The sequence below is a fragment of the Equus asinus genome, chromosome 1 (assembly GCF_041296235.1).
Source record: "Equus asinus isolate D_3611 breed Donkey chromosome 1, EquAss-T2T_v2, whole genome shotgun sequence".
NCBI lineage: Eukaryota > Metazoa > Chordata > Mammalia > Perissodactyla > Equidae > Equus > Equus asinus.
Genome location: NC_091790.1, coordinates 4,971,521 through 4,987,280, shown reverse-complemented (window position 1 = coordinate 4,987,280; position 15,760 = coordinate 4,971,521).

The window sequence follows — 15,760 nt, the reverse complement described above, 5'->3', positions numbered from 1 at the left end:
CAAACAGGCCCACGTGTTCCCAAGCTCAGGCAAAAGGTTGGTCCAAAAGTCCAATTCAGGGCCGGCCCTGTGGCGGAGCGGGTAAGCGCCCACGTTCCGCTTGGCCGGCCCAGGCCTCACTGTTTCACATCACGGGTGCAGATCACATTAGCAGTCTTAGGAAATATAGATTTCATGGTACGGTGCGGACAGGGATCATAAACTAAGTAGCAATGGTGAGGTCACCTTCTAATACGCACCAGAAAAAGAACCGTGAGGCTTTTACAATCCATGAACGCATCTGGTACACTTCCCCAAAGGAAGCAGGAAGGAAAACATGGGACCTGCCTAGGTGGAATCGGCAGAGTGCTAGGAGATGACACGATCATTGCGCATCAGAGGATTGCCCGGGCAACTTCAACCTGGGAGGGAGTCCAGGACTTTCTCTGGGGAACGTCCACCCACTTGGCCATCTACATAAAATGTAAGAGGTGAAACCCAGGATAATCTTACAGGACAGAAACCAGTGTCTAGAGAGAATGTAGCAGGCCTTCCAAAGTTCGAGGGGCAAGACAGAAACCGACAAGAAATCGAGAAAAAGGAAAACTATCCTACCTGGAAAGGGTGAGGAGTCAGACTGGCCTGAGATGGCTCTGAAACTCTGTGTGCACGCAGGTTGTCAGGACAACTTCGAATTTTGAGGTTGTTTATGACATCACGAGGATCATGTCCGCCAAGATGGCCACACGGTTACAGACCGAGGATTGGCCTAGGCTAGGCTATTAAAGGGAGGGATACCCAGAAACAGCTTTGAGAAACAGAAAGCGGACACAGAAACTGGAAGGCATAAAACAGACGCTGATTCGAGGGGTAAGAAAGGGATCCTTGGCAAGAAGCGAGAATAGAGGGACAAGCCCCGAGAGGAGAACGTTGTCATCTGTTCAAGTCTATGGGGAGGCCATGCTGATTCAAGCTTGCAACTTGATTGGAAGCAAGAGGCCGGACTTGGGCCTTATCAGACCTACGTGGTCCTTCTGCCTTAAGCATAAGCCAAAGTCAAGAATGAGGTCTTGAGGACGTTGAAGAGAAGCCTCGATGCCTCCTTTCCTAGGCCCCTGGCATTCTTTGCAGATCAGTCTCACTTTCCATAGCTCTGGCGTCACAGGGGCCCACTGGGTACATGCTAATGTGTCCCAAGACATGTCTTGGAAGCCTTGAAGGAATGGAGCCCTGTCACGCTTGGGCTATGTCTCTTTGTTTGGAAGTGCTCTACAAGGGTGCTGAAAAGCACCCTTTTCCACAGGCCTTCGTTCCTTCGTGAAGGCTGCCCTCCCAGGCTAGTGTGCTCAGTTTGCCTCCATCGAAATTCTCTCCCCCTACCTCTTGCCGTAGAAGGATTATGGATTATGCATTTTGACACCACATGTAAGGAAGTGGGCTGAAAATGAGAACATTACAATTCTGTTTCAAGAAAAATAAACAGGCGTGGGCTGAGGATGTAAGGCAAACAAATGGCACAGCCTATAGTAATAAAGGAAGCCCGTATCTAGACGGCACCTGGGGGAACGTTCCAGGATCAGGGGTGAAGTTCGAAACTTCCCAAATCCGGAAAGGAGACAGAAAAATATCTTTCCTGGAGAGAGGAATTCATCAGATTCGTCTAATTTGTCTTGGAACCATTGTGTCCGTGAAGGGGGATGCCAGGACCACCTCGAGTTTGGAGTTTCTGACCTCAGGATGTCAAACCAACCCAGATGACCACGTGTCCCCAGTGCTTAGTTTGACCCAGGCTAGGACAGCAAAGACTCCTTCAAGTGACCGGTGCAAATTCAAAGACAACAACCAAGAGTCACGAAAGCTCTCACACCTCGGCCTAGAGAACATACGGTGATTCCAGAAATGCAAAACGAATCACTTGGAATGAAGGGGAACGGACTGATAAGCATGTCTAAGGGGGATAGCTGAGAAATACCATGACGATTCTCCTATGGAAAAGAGACAAAGGTCCCAGAAAATGGAAGGCGAACAGAAATCACCCCTGGATAATCCACAATGAAAGATGATGTCCGTCTTTAGACAGACTCTGCTGGAACGTTTGAAAGGCAGAGAAATTCACAAGCCAAAAGACGGCAGCGAAGGTCAAGGCTGGGCTAAGTGGGAAGGGTGAGTTATGAGACTGCTCCAAGCGGGCCAGGAAACCGTGTGTCCGTGAAGCTTGCCGGGACAGCAGAGACACGATTCTGACAAATCCTCTGACATCGCAGTGGACCCGAAAAACAACCTGGCCTCATCTACACAGTGCCAGACTTGGGCTCAAGTAGCATATTCAAGTCCCATTGCCCTCAACTGCAGGTTGCCAACGGAACATGAAAGGGGCCGGCCGGTGGTGCAGCGGTGAGGTCCGCACCTTCTGGGTCGGTGGCCCGGGGTGGGCCGGGTGGACCCTCGGGTGAGCCTGCTCACCACTGCTTCAGGCCTTCTGGGGCAGGCGTCCGAGGTAGTGTAGAGGCAGATGGGAAGGGACGTTAGACAGGGCCAGACTTCCACAGCAAAGACAGGAGCATTGCCAGCAGATGTGAGCTCAGCGATGCACTTCTGCCAGAACAAAACCGATTCAAAGTTGCAAAGCATAGAGAAACTGAAGCTGAAAAGAAAAAGTGAAAAACTGCATGCCAGTGAGAAGGATGAGATCTCTATGAAGAAACTTAGCAAAACAGGTGAAAGCCATGGCAATGGAAAACTAACAAACGTTGGGGGAAAGAAATTCAAGAAGACACAAGGAGAAAGAAGGAGATTCCAGGATCTAGGAGTGGAAGCATCAACACACTGGAAACGTCCCTACCAGAGCAAGGAACCTCTGGATTCCATGCAATCCCAGTCAAAGTTGCAGCAATGTTTCCCACAGAGACAGAAGAGGGAATCCTGAAGCTTCTAGCCAGCAACAAGAGACCCTGACTAGGCAAAGGAATCCTCAGGAAAACGAAAAAAGCAGGACGTGGCACACTTTCCGATTTCAACATATAGGACGAAGCACTAGGTACCGAGACGGCACAGTCTGGGCCCCAAAACAGGCACACAGACCCATGCAACAGAATCGAGAACGCAGAGCCCAACTCAAACGTACATGGACAGCCCATTTTCGACCAGGGAGCCAAGAGGAGACAGCGGAGAAAGGAGAGCCTCTACCATAAACGGTGCTGGGAAGCCTGCACAGCCACATGGAACACAACGAGAGTACACCATGATGTTACACCTGGCACACACACCACCTGAAATGGATCAAAGCCTTGAATGGCAGACTTGAAACCGTGAACCTTGTAGCAGAAGACCTAGGCAGAGTGCTCTTTGCCATCTGTCTGAGCCGCCTGTTTGGAAGAAGCAAGTCTGACTGGGCCAGGGCAACCAAGTCAACAAGAAACCAACGGGACCACGTCAAATGCGGACGCTTCTGCCCAGTGAAGGAAACCATCGACTGAATGGAAAGATAGCACAACGACTGGGGGAGGATGTTTGCAAACCACACATCGGACAAGGGGTGGAAAGCCCAAAGATGCAATCAACTCGCACGTCCCCAGAAGAAAAAAAAAACAACAAGCCAATGAAAACCTGGGCAGAAGATGGAAACAGAGATTTCTGCCAAGAAGATCGAAAGAGGGCCAACGGGTGCATGAACACTTGTTCACCGTCATTAAGTCTCAGGCCAATGCAAATGCAAACTGCAAGGGCACAGCAGCTCACTGTGGTCAGAATGGCTATAAGGAAGCAGACAGGAAGCCACAAGTGTCAGAGAGGAGGTGGAGAGAAGGGAAGCCTCCCGCACCGTTGGTGGGAGTGCAGACCGGTGCAGCCACTACGCCAAGCGGTGTGGAACTGCCTCAGAACTTGAAGAATCCATGTCCCATATGATCCAGCTATTCCTCTGCGGCGTGTTGATCCAAAGAACTCGGAAACACTCCTGCATAAAGACATGTGCACCGCTGAGTTCACCACAGCGTCGCTCCCACTACCCAAGACTTGGAAGCCTCCCTGGAGCCCAGCAAGGGACCAGTGCAGAAGGAAGATGGGCTATAGCCGCGCAATGGCATACCAGTCAGCCGGAACCAAGGATGCAATCCAGCCATTTGTGACCACCAGAATGGCTGGGAGGGTTTTAGGGAAGTGAAACAAGCCCCAGGGAGCAAGGCAAGTACCGTAGGACCTCACTTAAGAGGAGAAGCAAAAACAAGCGGTCAGGAACAGGTGGCACGGGACATTTGATTGGGGGTTCCCAGAGACAAAGCGGGGAGGTGTGAGAGGGTGAAACAGATGATGAGGCACAAGTGTGTGGTGAGGGCCTGCTATTAGGCTTACGCAGGGGAAGATGATGTAAGCTACACGGAAGTCTACATCGATGAGGATGCAAATCGGAAAGATATAGGATGTTCTAATGCAGGGTTGCGGCAATAAATTCACCTCAAAGCAAAAATCCAAAATGGGGTCCAGAATGACGGCATAAAGCTTTGGGGCTGAAAGAGATTAGAGAAGGTGAACTTCCAAGGCTGGAAAATCACCTCAAAATGCGTACTGATGCTACAGAAAGGTAGACCATTCCAAATAGATGAAGAGCAATGCTACCCACAGCACATGCTGCCTGCGAAACCCATGCACCCACGGAAAAGGTTACCGTGCAGGATGTTACTACTAATCACCTTCACGAATAATCCAAACAGGCCCACGTGTTCCCAAGCTCAGGCAAAAGGTTGGTCCAAAAGTCCAATTCAGGGCCGGCCCTGTGGCGGAGCGGGTAAGCGCCCACGTTCCGCTTGGCCGGCCCAGGCCTCACTGTTTCACATCACGGGTGCAGATCACATTAGCAGTCTTAGGAAATATAGATTTCATGGTACGGTGCGGACAGGGATCATAAACTAAGTAGCAATGGTGAGGTCACCTTCTAATACGCACCAGAAAAAGAACCGTGAGGCTTTTACAATCCATGAACGCATCTGGTACACTTCCCCAAAGGAAGCAGGAAGGAAAACATGGGACCTGCCTAGGTGGAATCGGCAGAGTGCTAGGAGATGACACGATCATTGCGCATCAGAGGATTGCCCGGGCAACTTCAACCTGGGAGGGAGTCCAGGACTTTCTCTGGGGAACGTCCACCCACTTGGCCATCTACATAAAATGTAAGAGGTGAAACCCAGGATAATCTTACAGGACAGAAACCAGTGTCTAGAGAGAATGTAGCAGGCCTTCCAAAGTTTGAGGGGCAAGACAGAAACCGACAAGAAATCGAGAAAAAGGAAAACTATCCTACCTGGAAAGGGTGAGGAGTCAGACTGGCCTGAGATGGCTCTGAAACTCTGTGTGCACGCAGGTTGTCAGGACAACTTCGAATTTTGAGGTTGTTTATGACATCACGAGGATCATGTCCGCCAAGATGGCCACACGGTTACAGACCGAGGATTGGCCTAGGCTAGGCTATTAAAGGGAGGGATACCCAGAAACAGCTTTGAGAAACAGAAAGCGGACACAGAAACTGGAAGGCATAAAACAGACGCTGATTCGAGGGGTAAGAAAGGGATCCTTGGCAAGAAGCGAGAATAGAGGGACAAGCCCCGAGAGGAGAACGTTGTCATCTGTTCAAGTCTATGGGGAGGCCATGCTGATTCAAGCTTGCAACTTGATTGGAAGCAAGAGGCCGGACTTGGGCCTTATCAGACCTACGTGGTCCTTCTGCCTTAAGCATAAGCCAAAGTCAAGAATGAGGTCTTGAGGACGTTGAAGAGAAGCCTCGATGCCTCCTTTCCTAGGCCCCTGGCATTCTTTGCAGATCAGTCTCACTTTCCATAGCTCTGGCGTCACGGGGGCCCACTGGGTACATGCTAATGTGTCCCAAGACATGTCTTGGAAGCCTTGAAGGAATGGAGCCCTGTCACGCTTGGGCTATGTCTCTTTGTTTGGAAGTGCTCTACAAGGGTGCTGAAAAGCACCCTTTTCCACAGGCCTTCGTTCCTTCGTGAAGGCTGCCCTCCCAGGCTAGTGTGCTCAGTTTGCCTCCATCGAAATTCTCTCCCCCTACCTCTTGCCGTAGAAGGATTATGGATTATGCATTTTGACACCACATGTAAGGAAGTGGGCTGAAAATGAGAACATTACAATTCTGTTTCAAGAATAATAAACAGGCGTGGGCTGAGGATGTAAGGCAAACAAATGGCACAGCCTATAGTAATAAAGGAAGCCCGTATCTAGACGGCACCTGGGGGAACGTTCCAGGATCAGGGGTGAAGTTCGAAACTTCCCAAATCCGGAAAGGAGACAGAAAAATATCTTTCCTGGAGAGAGGAATTCATCAGATTCGTCTAATTTGTCTTGGAAACATTGTGTCCGTGAAGGGGGATGCCAGGACCACCTCGAGTTTGGAGTTTCTGACCTCAGGATGTCAAACCAACCCAGATGACCACGTGTCCCCAGTGCTTAGTTTGACCCAGGCTAGGACAGCAAAGACTCCTTCAAGTGACCGGTGCAAATTCAAAGACAACAACCAAGAGTCACGAAAGCTCTCACACCTCGGCCTAGAGAACATACGGTGATTCCAGAAATGCAAAACGAATCACTTGGAATGAAGGGGAACGGACTGATAAGCATGTCTAAGGGGGATAGCTGAGAAATACCATGACGATTCTCCTATGGAAAAGAGACAAAGGTCCCAGAAAATGGAAGGCGAACAGAAATCACCCCTGGATAATCCACAATGAAAGATGATGTCCGTCTTTAGACAGACTCTGCTGGAACGTTTGAAAGGCAGAGAAATTCACAAGCCAAAAGACGGCAGCGAAGGTCAAGGCTGGGCTAAGTGGGAAGGGTGAGTTATGAGACTGCTCCAAGCGGGCCAGGAAACCGTGTGTCCGTGAAGCTTGCCGGGACAGCAGAGACACGATTCTGACAAATCCTCTGACATCGCAGTGGACCCGAAAAACAACCTGGCCTCATCTACACAGTGCCAGACTTGGGCTCAAGTAGCATATTCAAGTCCCATTGCCCTCAACTGCAGGTTGCCAACGGAACATGAAAGGGGCCGGCCGGTGGTGCAGCGGTGAGGTCCGCACCTTCTGGGTCGGTGGCCCGGGGTGGGCCGGGTGGAACCTCGGGTGAGCCTGCTCACCACTGCTTCAGGCCTTCTGGGGCAGGCGTCCGAGGTAGTGTAGAGGCAGATGGGAAGGGACGTTAGACAGGGCCAGACTTCCACAGCAAAGACAGGAGCATTGCCAGCAGATGTGAGCTCAGCGATGCACTTCTGCCAGAACAAAACCGATTCAAAGTTGCAAAGCATAGAGAAACTGAAGCTGAAAAGAAAAAGTGAAAAACTGCATGCCAGTGAGAAGGATGAGATCTCTATGAAGAAACTTAGCAAAACAGGTGAAAGCCATGGCAATGGAAAACTAACAAACGTTGGGGGAAAGAAATTCAAGAAGACACAAGGAGAAAGAAGGAGATTCCAGGATCTAGGAGTGGAAGCATCAACACACTGGAAACGTCCCTACCAGAGCAAGGAACCTCTGGATTCCATGCAATCCCAGTCAAAGTTGCAGCAATGTTTCCCACAGAGACAGAAGAGGGAATCCTGAAGCTTCTAGCCAGCAACAAGAGACCCTGACTAGGCAAAGGAATCCTCAGGAAAACGAAAAAAGCAGGACGTGGCACACTTTCCGATTTCAACATATAGGACGAAGCACTAGGTACCGAGACGGCACAGTCTGGGCCCCAAAACAGGCACACAGACCCATGCAACAGAATCGAGAACCCAGAGCCCAACTCAAACGTACATGGACAGCCCATTTTCGACCAGGGAGCCAAGAGGAGACAGCGGAGAAAGGAGAGCCTCTACCATAAACGGTGCTGGGAAGCCTGCACAGCCACATGGAACACAACGAGAGTACACCATGATGTTACACCTGGCACACACACCACCTGAAATGGATCAAAGCCTTGAATGGCAGACTTGAAACCGTGAACCTTGTAGCAGAAGACCTAGGCAGAGTGCTCTTTGCCATCTGTCTGAGCCGCCTGTTTGGAAGAAGCAAGTCTGACTGGGCCAGGGCAACCAAGTCAACAAGAAACCAACGGGACCACGTCAAATGCGGACGCTTCTGCCCAGTGAAGGAAACCATCGACTGAATGGAAAGATAGCACAACGACTGGGGGAGGATGTTTGCAAACCACACATCGGACAAGGGGTGGAAAGCCCAAAGATGCAATCAACTCGCACGTCCCCAGAAGAAAAAAAAAACAACAAGCCAATGAAAACCTGGGCAGAAGATGGAAACAGAGATTTCTGCCAAGAAGATCGAAAGAGGGCCAACGGGTGCATGAACACTTGTTCACCGTCATTAAGTCTCAGGCCAATGCAAATGCAAACTGCAAGGGCACAGCAGCTCACTGTGGTCAGAATGGCTATAAGGAAGCAGACAGGAAGCCACAAGTGTCAGAGAGGAGGTGGAGAGAAGGGAAGCCTCCCGCACCGTTGGTGGGAGTGCAGACCGGTGCAGCCACTACGCCAAGCGGTGTGGAACTGCCTCAGAACTTGAAGAATCCATGTCCCATATGATCCAGCTATTCCTCTGCGGCGTGTTGATCCAAAGAACTCGGAAACACTCCTGCATAAAGACATGTCCACCGCTGAGTTCACCACAGCGTCGCTCCCACTACCCAAGACTTGGAAGCCTCCCTGGAGCCCAGCAAGGGACCAGTGCAGAAGGAAGATGGGCTATAGCCGCGCAATGGCATACCAGTCAGCCGGAACCAAGGATGCAATCCAGCCATTTGTGACCACCAGAATGGCTGGGAGGGTTTTAGGGAAGTGAAACAAGCCCCAGGGAGCAAGGCAAGTACCGTAGGACCTCACTTAAGAGGAGAAGCAAAAACAAGCGGTCAGGAACAGGTGGCACGGGACATTTGATTGGGGGTTCCCAGAGACAAAGCGGGGAGGTGTGAGAGGGTGAAACAGATGATGAGGCACAAGTGTGTGGTGAGGGCCTGCTATTAGGCTTACGCAGGGGAAGATGATGTAAGCTACACGGAAGTCTACATCGATGAGGATGCAAATCGGAAAGATATAGGATGTTCTAATGCAGGGTTGCGGCAATAAATTCACCTCAAAGCAAAAATCCAAAATGGGGTCCAGAATGACGGCATAAAGCTTTGGGGCTGAAAGAGATTAGAGAAGGTGAACTTCCAAGGCTGGAAAATCACCTCAAAATGCGTACTGATGCTACAGAAAGGTAGACCATTCCAAATAGATGAAGAGCAATGCTACCCACAGCACATGCTGCCTGCGAAACCCATGCACCCACGGAAAAGGTTACCGTGCAGGATGTTACTACTAATCACCTTCACGAATAATCCAAACAGGCCCACGTGTTCCCAAGCTCAGGCAAAAGGTTGGTCCAAAAGTCCAATTCAGGGCCGGCCCTGTGGCGGAGCGGGTAAGCGCCCACGTTCCGCTTGGCCAGCCCAGGCCTCACTGTTTCACATCACGGGTGCAGATCACATTAGCAGTCTTAGGAAATATAGATTTCATGGTACGGTGCGGACAGGGATCATAAACTAAGTAGCAATGGTGAGGTCACCTTCTAATACGCACCAGAAAAAGAACCGTGAGGCTTTTACAATCCATGAACGCATCTGGTACACTTCCCCAAAGGAAGCAGGAAGGAAAACATGGGACCTGCCTAGGTGGAATCGGCAGAGTGCTAGGAGATGACACGATCATTGCGCATCAGAGGATTGCCCGGGCAACTTCAACCTGGGAGGGAGTCCAGGACTTTCTCTGGGGAACGTCCACCCACTTGGCCATCTACATAAAATGTAAGAGGTGAAACCCAGGATAATCTTACAGGACAGAAACCAGTGTCTAGAGAGAATGTAGCAGGCCTTCCAAAGTTTGAGGGGCAAGACAGAAACCGACAAGAAATCGAGAAAAAGGAAAACTATCCTACCTGGAAAGGGTGAGGAGTCAGACTGGCCTGAGATGGCTCTGAAACTCTGTGTGCACGCAGGTTGTCAGGACAACTTCGAATTTTGAGGTTGTTTATGACATCACGAGGATCATGTCCGCCAAGATGGCCACACGGTTACAGACCGAGGATTGGCCTAGGCTAGGCTATTAAAGGGAGGGATACCCAGAAACAGCTTTGAGAAACAGAAAGCGGACACAGAAACTGGAAGGCATAAAACAGACGCTGATTCGAGGGGTAAGAAAGGGATCCTTGGCAAGAAGCGAGAATAGAGGGACAAGCCCCGAGAGGAGAACGTTGTCATCTGTTCAAGTCTATGGGGAGGCCATGCTGATTCAAGCTTGCAACTTGATTGGAAGCAAGAGGCCGGACTTGGGCCTTATCAGACCTACGTGGTCCTTCTGCCTTAAGCATAAGCCAAAGTCAAGAATGAGGTCTTGAGGACGTTGAAGAGAAGCCTCGATGCCTCCTTTCCTAGGCCCCTGGCATTCTTTGCAGATCAGTCTCACTTTCCATAGCTCTGGCGTCACGGGGGCCCACTGGGTACATGCTAATGTGTCCCAAGACATGTCTTGGAAGCCTTGAAGGAATGGAGCCCTGTCACGCTTGGGCTATGTCTCTTTGTTTGGAAGTGCTCTACAAGGGTGCTGAAAAGCACCCTTTTCCACAGGCCTTCGTTCCTTCGTGAAGGCTGCCCTCCCAGGCTAGTGTGCTCAGTTTGCCTCCATCGAAATTCTCTCCCCCTACCTCTTGCCGTAGAAGGATTATGGATTATGCATTTTGACACCACATGTAAGGAAGTGGGCTGAAAATGAGAACATTACAATTCTGTTTCAAGAATAATAAACAGGCGTGGGCTGAGGATGTAAGGCAAACAAATGGCACAGCCTATAGTAATAAAGGAAGCCCGTATCTAGACGGCACCTGGGGGAACGTTCCAGGATCAGGGGTGAAGTTCGAAACTTCCCAAATCCGGAAAGGAGACAGAAAAATATCTTTCCTGGAGAGAGGAATTCATCAGATTCGTCTAATTTGTCTTGGAAACATTGTGTCCGTGAAGGGGGATGCCAGGACCACCTCGAGTTTGGAGTTTCTGACCTCAGGATGTCAAACCAACCCAGATGACCACGTGTCCCCAGTGCTTAGTTTGACCCAGGCTAGGACAGCAAAGACTCCTTCAAGTGACCGGTGCAAATTCAAAGACAACAACCAAGAGTCACGAAAGCTCTCACACCTCGGCCTAGAGAACATACGGTGATTCCAGAAATGCCAAACGAATCACTTGGAATGAAGGGGAACGGACTGATAAGCATGTCTAAGGGGGATAGCTGAGAAATACCATGACGATTCTCCTATGGAAAAGAGACAAAGGTCCCAGAAAATGGAAGGCGAACAGAAATCACCCCTGGATAATCCACAATGAAAGATGATGTCCGTCTTTAGACAGACTCTGCTGGAACGTTTGAAAGGCAGAGAAATTCACAAGCCAAAAGACGGCAGCGAAGGTCAAGGCTGGGCTAAGTGGGAAGGGTGAGTTATGAGACTGCTCCAAGCGGGCCAGGAAACCGTGTGTCCGTGAAGCTTGCCGGGACAGCAGAGACACGATTCTGACAAATCCTCTGACATCGCAGTGGACCCGAAAAACAACCTGGCCTCATCTACACAGTGCCAGACTTGGGCTCAAGTAGCATATTCAAGTCCCATTGCCCTCAACTGCAGGTTGCCAACGGAACATGAAAGGGGCCGGCCGGTGGTGCAGCGGTGAGGTCCGCACCTTCTGGGTCGGTGGCCCGGGGTGGGCCGGGTGGAACCTCGGGTGAGCCTGCTCACCACTGCTTCAGGCCTTCTGGGGCAGGCGTCCGAGGTAGTGTAGAGGCAGATGGGAAGGGACGTTAGACAGGGCCAGACTTCCACAGCAAAGACAGGAGCATTGCCAGCAGATGTGAGCTCAGCGATGCACTTCTGCCAGAACAAAACCGATTCAAAGTTGCAAAGCATAGAGAAACTGAAGCTGAAAAGAAAAAGTGAAAAACTGCATGCCAGTGAGAAGGATGAGATCTCTATGAAGAAACTTAGCAAAACAGGTGAAAGCCATGGCAATGGAAAACTAACAAACGTTGGGGGAAAGAAATTCAAGAAGACACAAGGAGAAAGAAGGAGATTCCAGGATCTAGGAGTGGAAGCATCAACACACTGGAAACGTCCCTACCAGAGCAAGGAACCTCTGGATTCCATGCAATCCCAGTCAAAGTTGCAGCAATGTTTCCCGCAGAGACAGAAGAGGGAATCCTGAAGCTTCTAGCCAGCAACAAGAGACCCTGACTAGGCAAAGGAATCCTCAGGAAAACGAAAAAAGCAGGACGTGGCACACTTTCCGATTTCAACATATAGGACGAAGCACTAGGTACCGAGACGGCACAGTCTGGGCCCCAAAACAGGCACACAGACCCATGCAACAGAATCGAGAACCCAGAGCCCAACTCAAACGTACATGGACAGCCCATTTTCGACCAGGGAGCCAAGAGGAGACAGCGGAGAAAGGAGAGCCTCTACCATAAACGGTGCTGGGAAGCCTGCACAGCCGCATGGAACACAACGAGAGTACACCATGATGTTACACCTGGCACACACACCACCTGAAATGGATCAAAGCCTTGAATGGCAGACTTGAAGCCGTGAACCTTGTAGCAGAAGACCTAGGCAGAGTGCTCTTTGCCATCTGTCTGAGCCGCCTGTTTGGAAGAAGCAAGTCTGACTGGGCCAGGGCAACCAAGTCAACAAGAAACCAACGGGACCACGTCAAATGCGGATGCTTCTGCCCAGTGAAGGAAACCATCGACTGAATGGAAAGATAGCACAACGACTGGGGGAGGATGTTTGCAAACCACACATCGGACAAGGGGTGGAAAGCCCAAAGATGCAATCAACTCGCACGTCCCCAGAAGAAAAAAAAAACAACAAGCCAATGAAAACCTGGGCAGAAGATGGAAACAGAGATTTCTGCCAAGAAGATCGAAAGAGGGCCAACGGGTGCATGAACACTTGTTCACCGTCATTAAGTCTCAGGCCAATGCAAATGCAAACTGCAAGGGCACAGCAGCTCACTGTGGTCAGAATGGCTGTAAGGAAGCAGACAGGAAGCCACAAGTGTCAGAGAGGAGGTGGAGAGAAGGGAAGCCTCCCGCACCGTTGGTGGGAGTGCAGACCGGTGCAGCCACTACGCCAAGCGGTGTGGAACTGCCTCAGAACTTGAAGAATCCATGTCCCATATGATCCAGCTATTCCTCTGCGGCGTGTTGATCCAAAGAACTCGGAAACACTCCTGCATAAAGACATGTGCACCGCTGAGTTCACCACAGCGTCGCTCCCACTACCCAAGACTTGGAAGCCTCCCTGGAGCCCAGCAAGGGACCAGTGCAGAAGGAAGATGGGCTATAGCCGCGCAATGGCATACCAGTCAGCCGGAACCAAGGATGCAATCCAGCCATTTGTGACCACCAGAATGGCTGGGAGGGTTTTAGGGAAGTGAAACAAGCCCCAGGGAGCAAGGCAAGTACCGTAGGACCTCACTTAAGAGGAGAAGCAAAAACAAGCGGTCAGGAACAGGTGGCACGGGACATTTGATTGGGGGTTCCCAGAGACAAAGCGGGGAGGTGTGAGAGGGTGAAACAGATGATGAGGCACAAGTGTGTGGTGAGGGCCTGCTATTAGGCTTACGCAGGGGAAGATGATGTAAGCTACACGGAAGTCTACATCGATGAGGATGCAAATCGGAAAGATATAGGATGTTCTAATGCAGGGTTGCGGCAATAAATTCACCTCAAAGCAAAAATCCAAAATGGGGTCCAGAATGACGGCATAAAGCTTTGGGGCTGAAAGAGATTAGAGAAGGTGAACTTCCAAGGCTGGAAAATCACCTCAAAATGCGTACTGATGCTACAGAAAGGTAGACCATTCCAAATAGATGAAGAGCAATGCTACCCACAGCACATGCTGCCTGCGAAACCCATGCACCCACGGAAAAGGTTACCGTGCAGGATGTTACTACTAATCACCTTCACGAATAATCCAAACAGGCCCACGTGTTCCCAAGCTCAGGCAAAAGGTTGGTCCAAAAGTCCAATTCAGGGCCGGCCCTGTGGCGGAGCGGGTAAGCGCCCACGTTCCGCTTGGCCGGCCCAGGCCTCACTGTTTCACATCACGGGTGCAGATCACATTAGCAGTCTTAGGAAATATAGATTTCATGGTACGGTGCGGACAGGGATCATAAACTAAGTAGCAATGGTGAGGTCACCTTCTAATACGCACCAGAAAAAGAACCGTGAGGCTTTTACAATCCATGAACGCATCTGGTACACTTCCCCAAAGGAAGCAGGAAGGAAAACATGGGACCTGCCTAGGTGGAATCGGCAGAGTGCTAGGAGATGACACGATCATTGCGCATCAGAGGATTGCCCGGGCAACTTCAACCTGGGAGGGAGTCCAGGACTTTCTCTGGGGAACGTCCACCCACTTGGCCATCTACATAAAATGTAAGAGGTGAAACCCAGGATAATCTTACAGGACAGAAACCAGTGTCTAGAGAGAATGTAGCAGGCCTTCCAAAGTTTGAGGGGCAAGACAGAAACCGACAAGAAATCGAGAAAAAGGAAAACTATCCTACCTGGAAAGGGTGAGGAGTCAGACTGGCCTGAGATGGCTCTGAAACTCTGTGTGCACGCAGGTTGTCAGGACAACTTCGAATTTTGAGGTTGTTTATGACATCACGAGGATCATGTCCGCCAAGATGGCCACACGGTTACAGACCGAGGATTGGCCTAGGCTAGGCTATTAAAGGGAGGGATACCCAGAAACAGCTTTGAGAAACAGAAAGCGGACACAGAAACTGGAAGGCATAAAACAGACGCTGATTCGAGGGGTAAGAAAGGGATCCTTGGCAAGAAGCGAGAATAGAGGGACAAGCCCCGAGAGGAGAACGTTGTCATCTGTTCAAGTCTATGGGGAGGCCATGCTGATTCAAGCTTGCAACTTGATTGGAAGCAAGAGGCCGGACTTGGGCCTTATCAGACCTACGTGGTCCTTCTGCCTTAAGCATAAGCCAAAGTCAAGAATGAGGTCTTGAGGACGTTGAAGAGAAGCCTCGATGCCTCCTTTCCTAGGCCCCTGGCATTCTTTGCAGATCAGTCTCACTTTCCATAGCTCTGGCGTCACGGGGGCCCACTGGGTACATGCTAATGTGTCCCAAGACATGTCTTGGAAGCCTTGAAGGAATGGAGCCCTGTCACGCTTGGGCTATGTCTCTTTGTTTGGAAGTGCTCTACAAGGGTGCTGAAAAGCACCCTTTTCCACAGGCCTTCGTTCCTTCGTGAAGGCTGCCCTCCCAGGCTAGTGTGCTCAGTTTGCCTCCATCGAAATTCTCTCCCCCTACCTCTTGCCGTAGAAGGATTATGGATTATGCATTTTGACACCACATGTAAGGAAGTGGGCTGAAAATGAGAACATTACAATTCTGTTTCAAGAATAATAAACAGGCGTGGGCTGAGGATGTAAGGCAAACAAATGGCACAGCCTATAGTAATAAAGGAAGCCCGTATCTAGACGGCACCTGGGGGAACGTTCCAGGATCAGGGGTGAAGTTCGAAACTTCCCAAATCCGGAAAGGAGACAGAAAAATATCTTTCCTGGAGAGAGGAATTCATCAGATTCGTCTAATTTGTCTTGGAAACATTGTGTCCGTGAAGGGGGATGCCAGGACCACCTCGAGTTTGGAGTTTCTGACCTCAGGA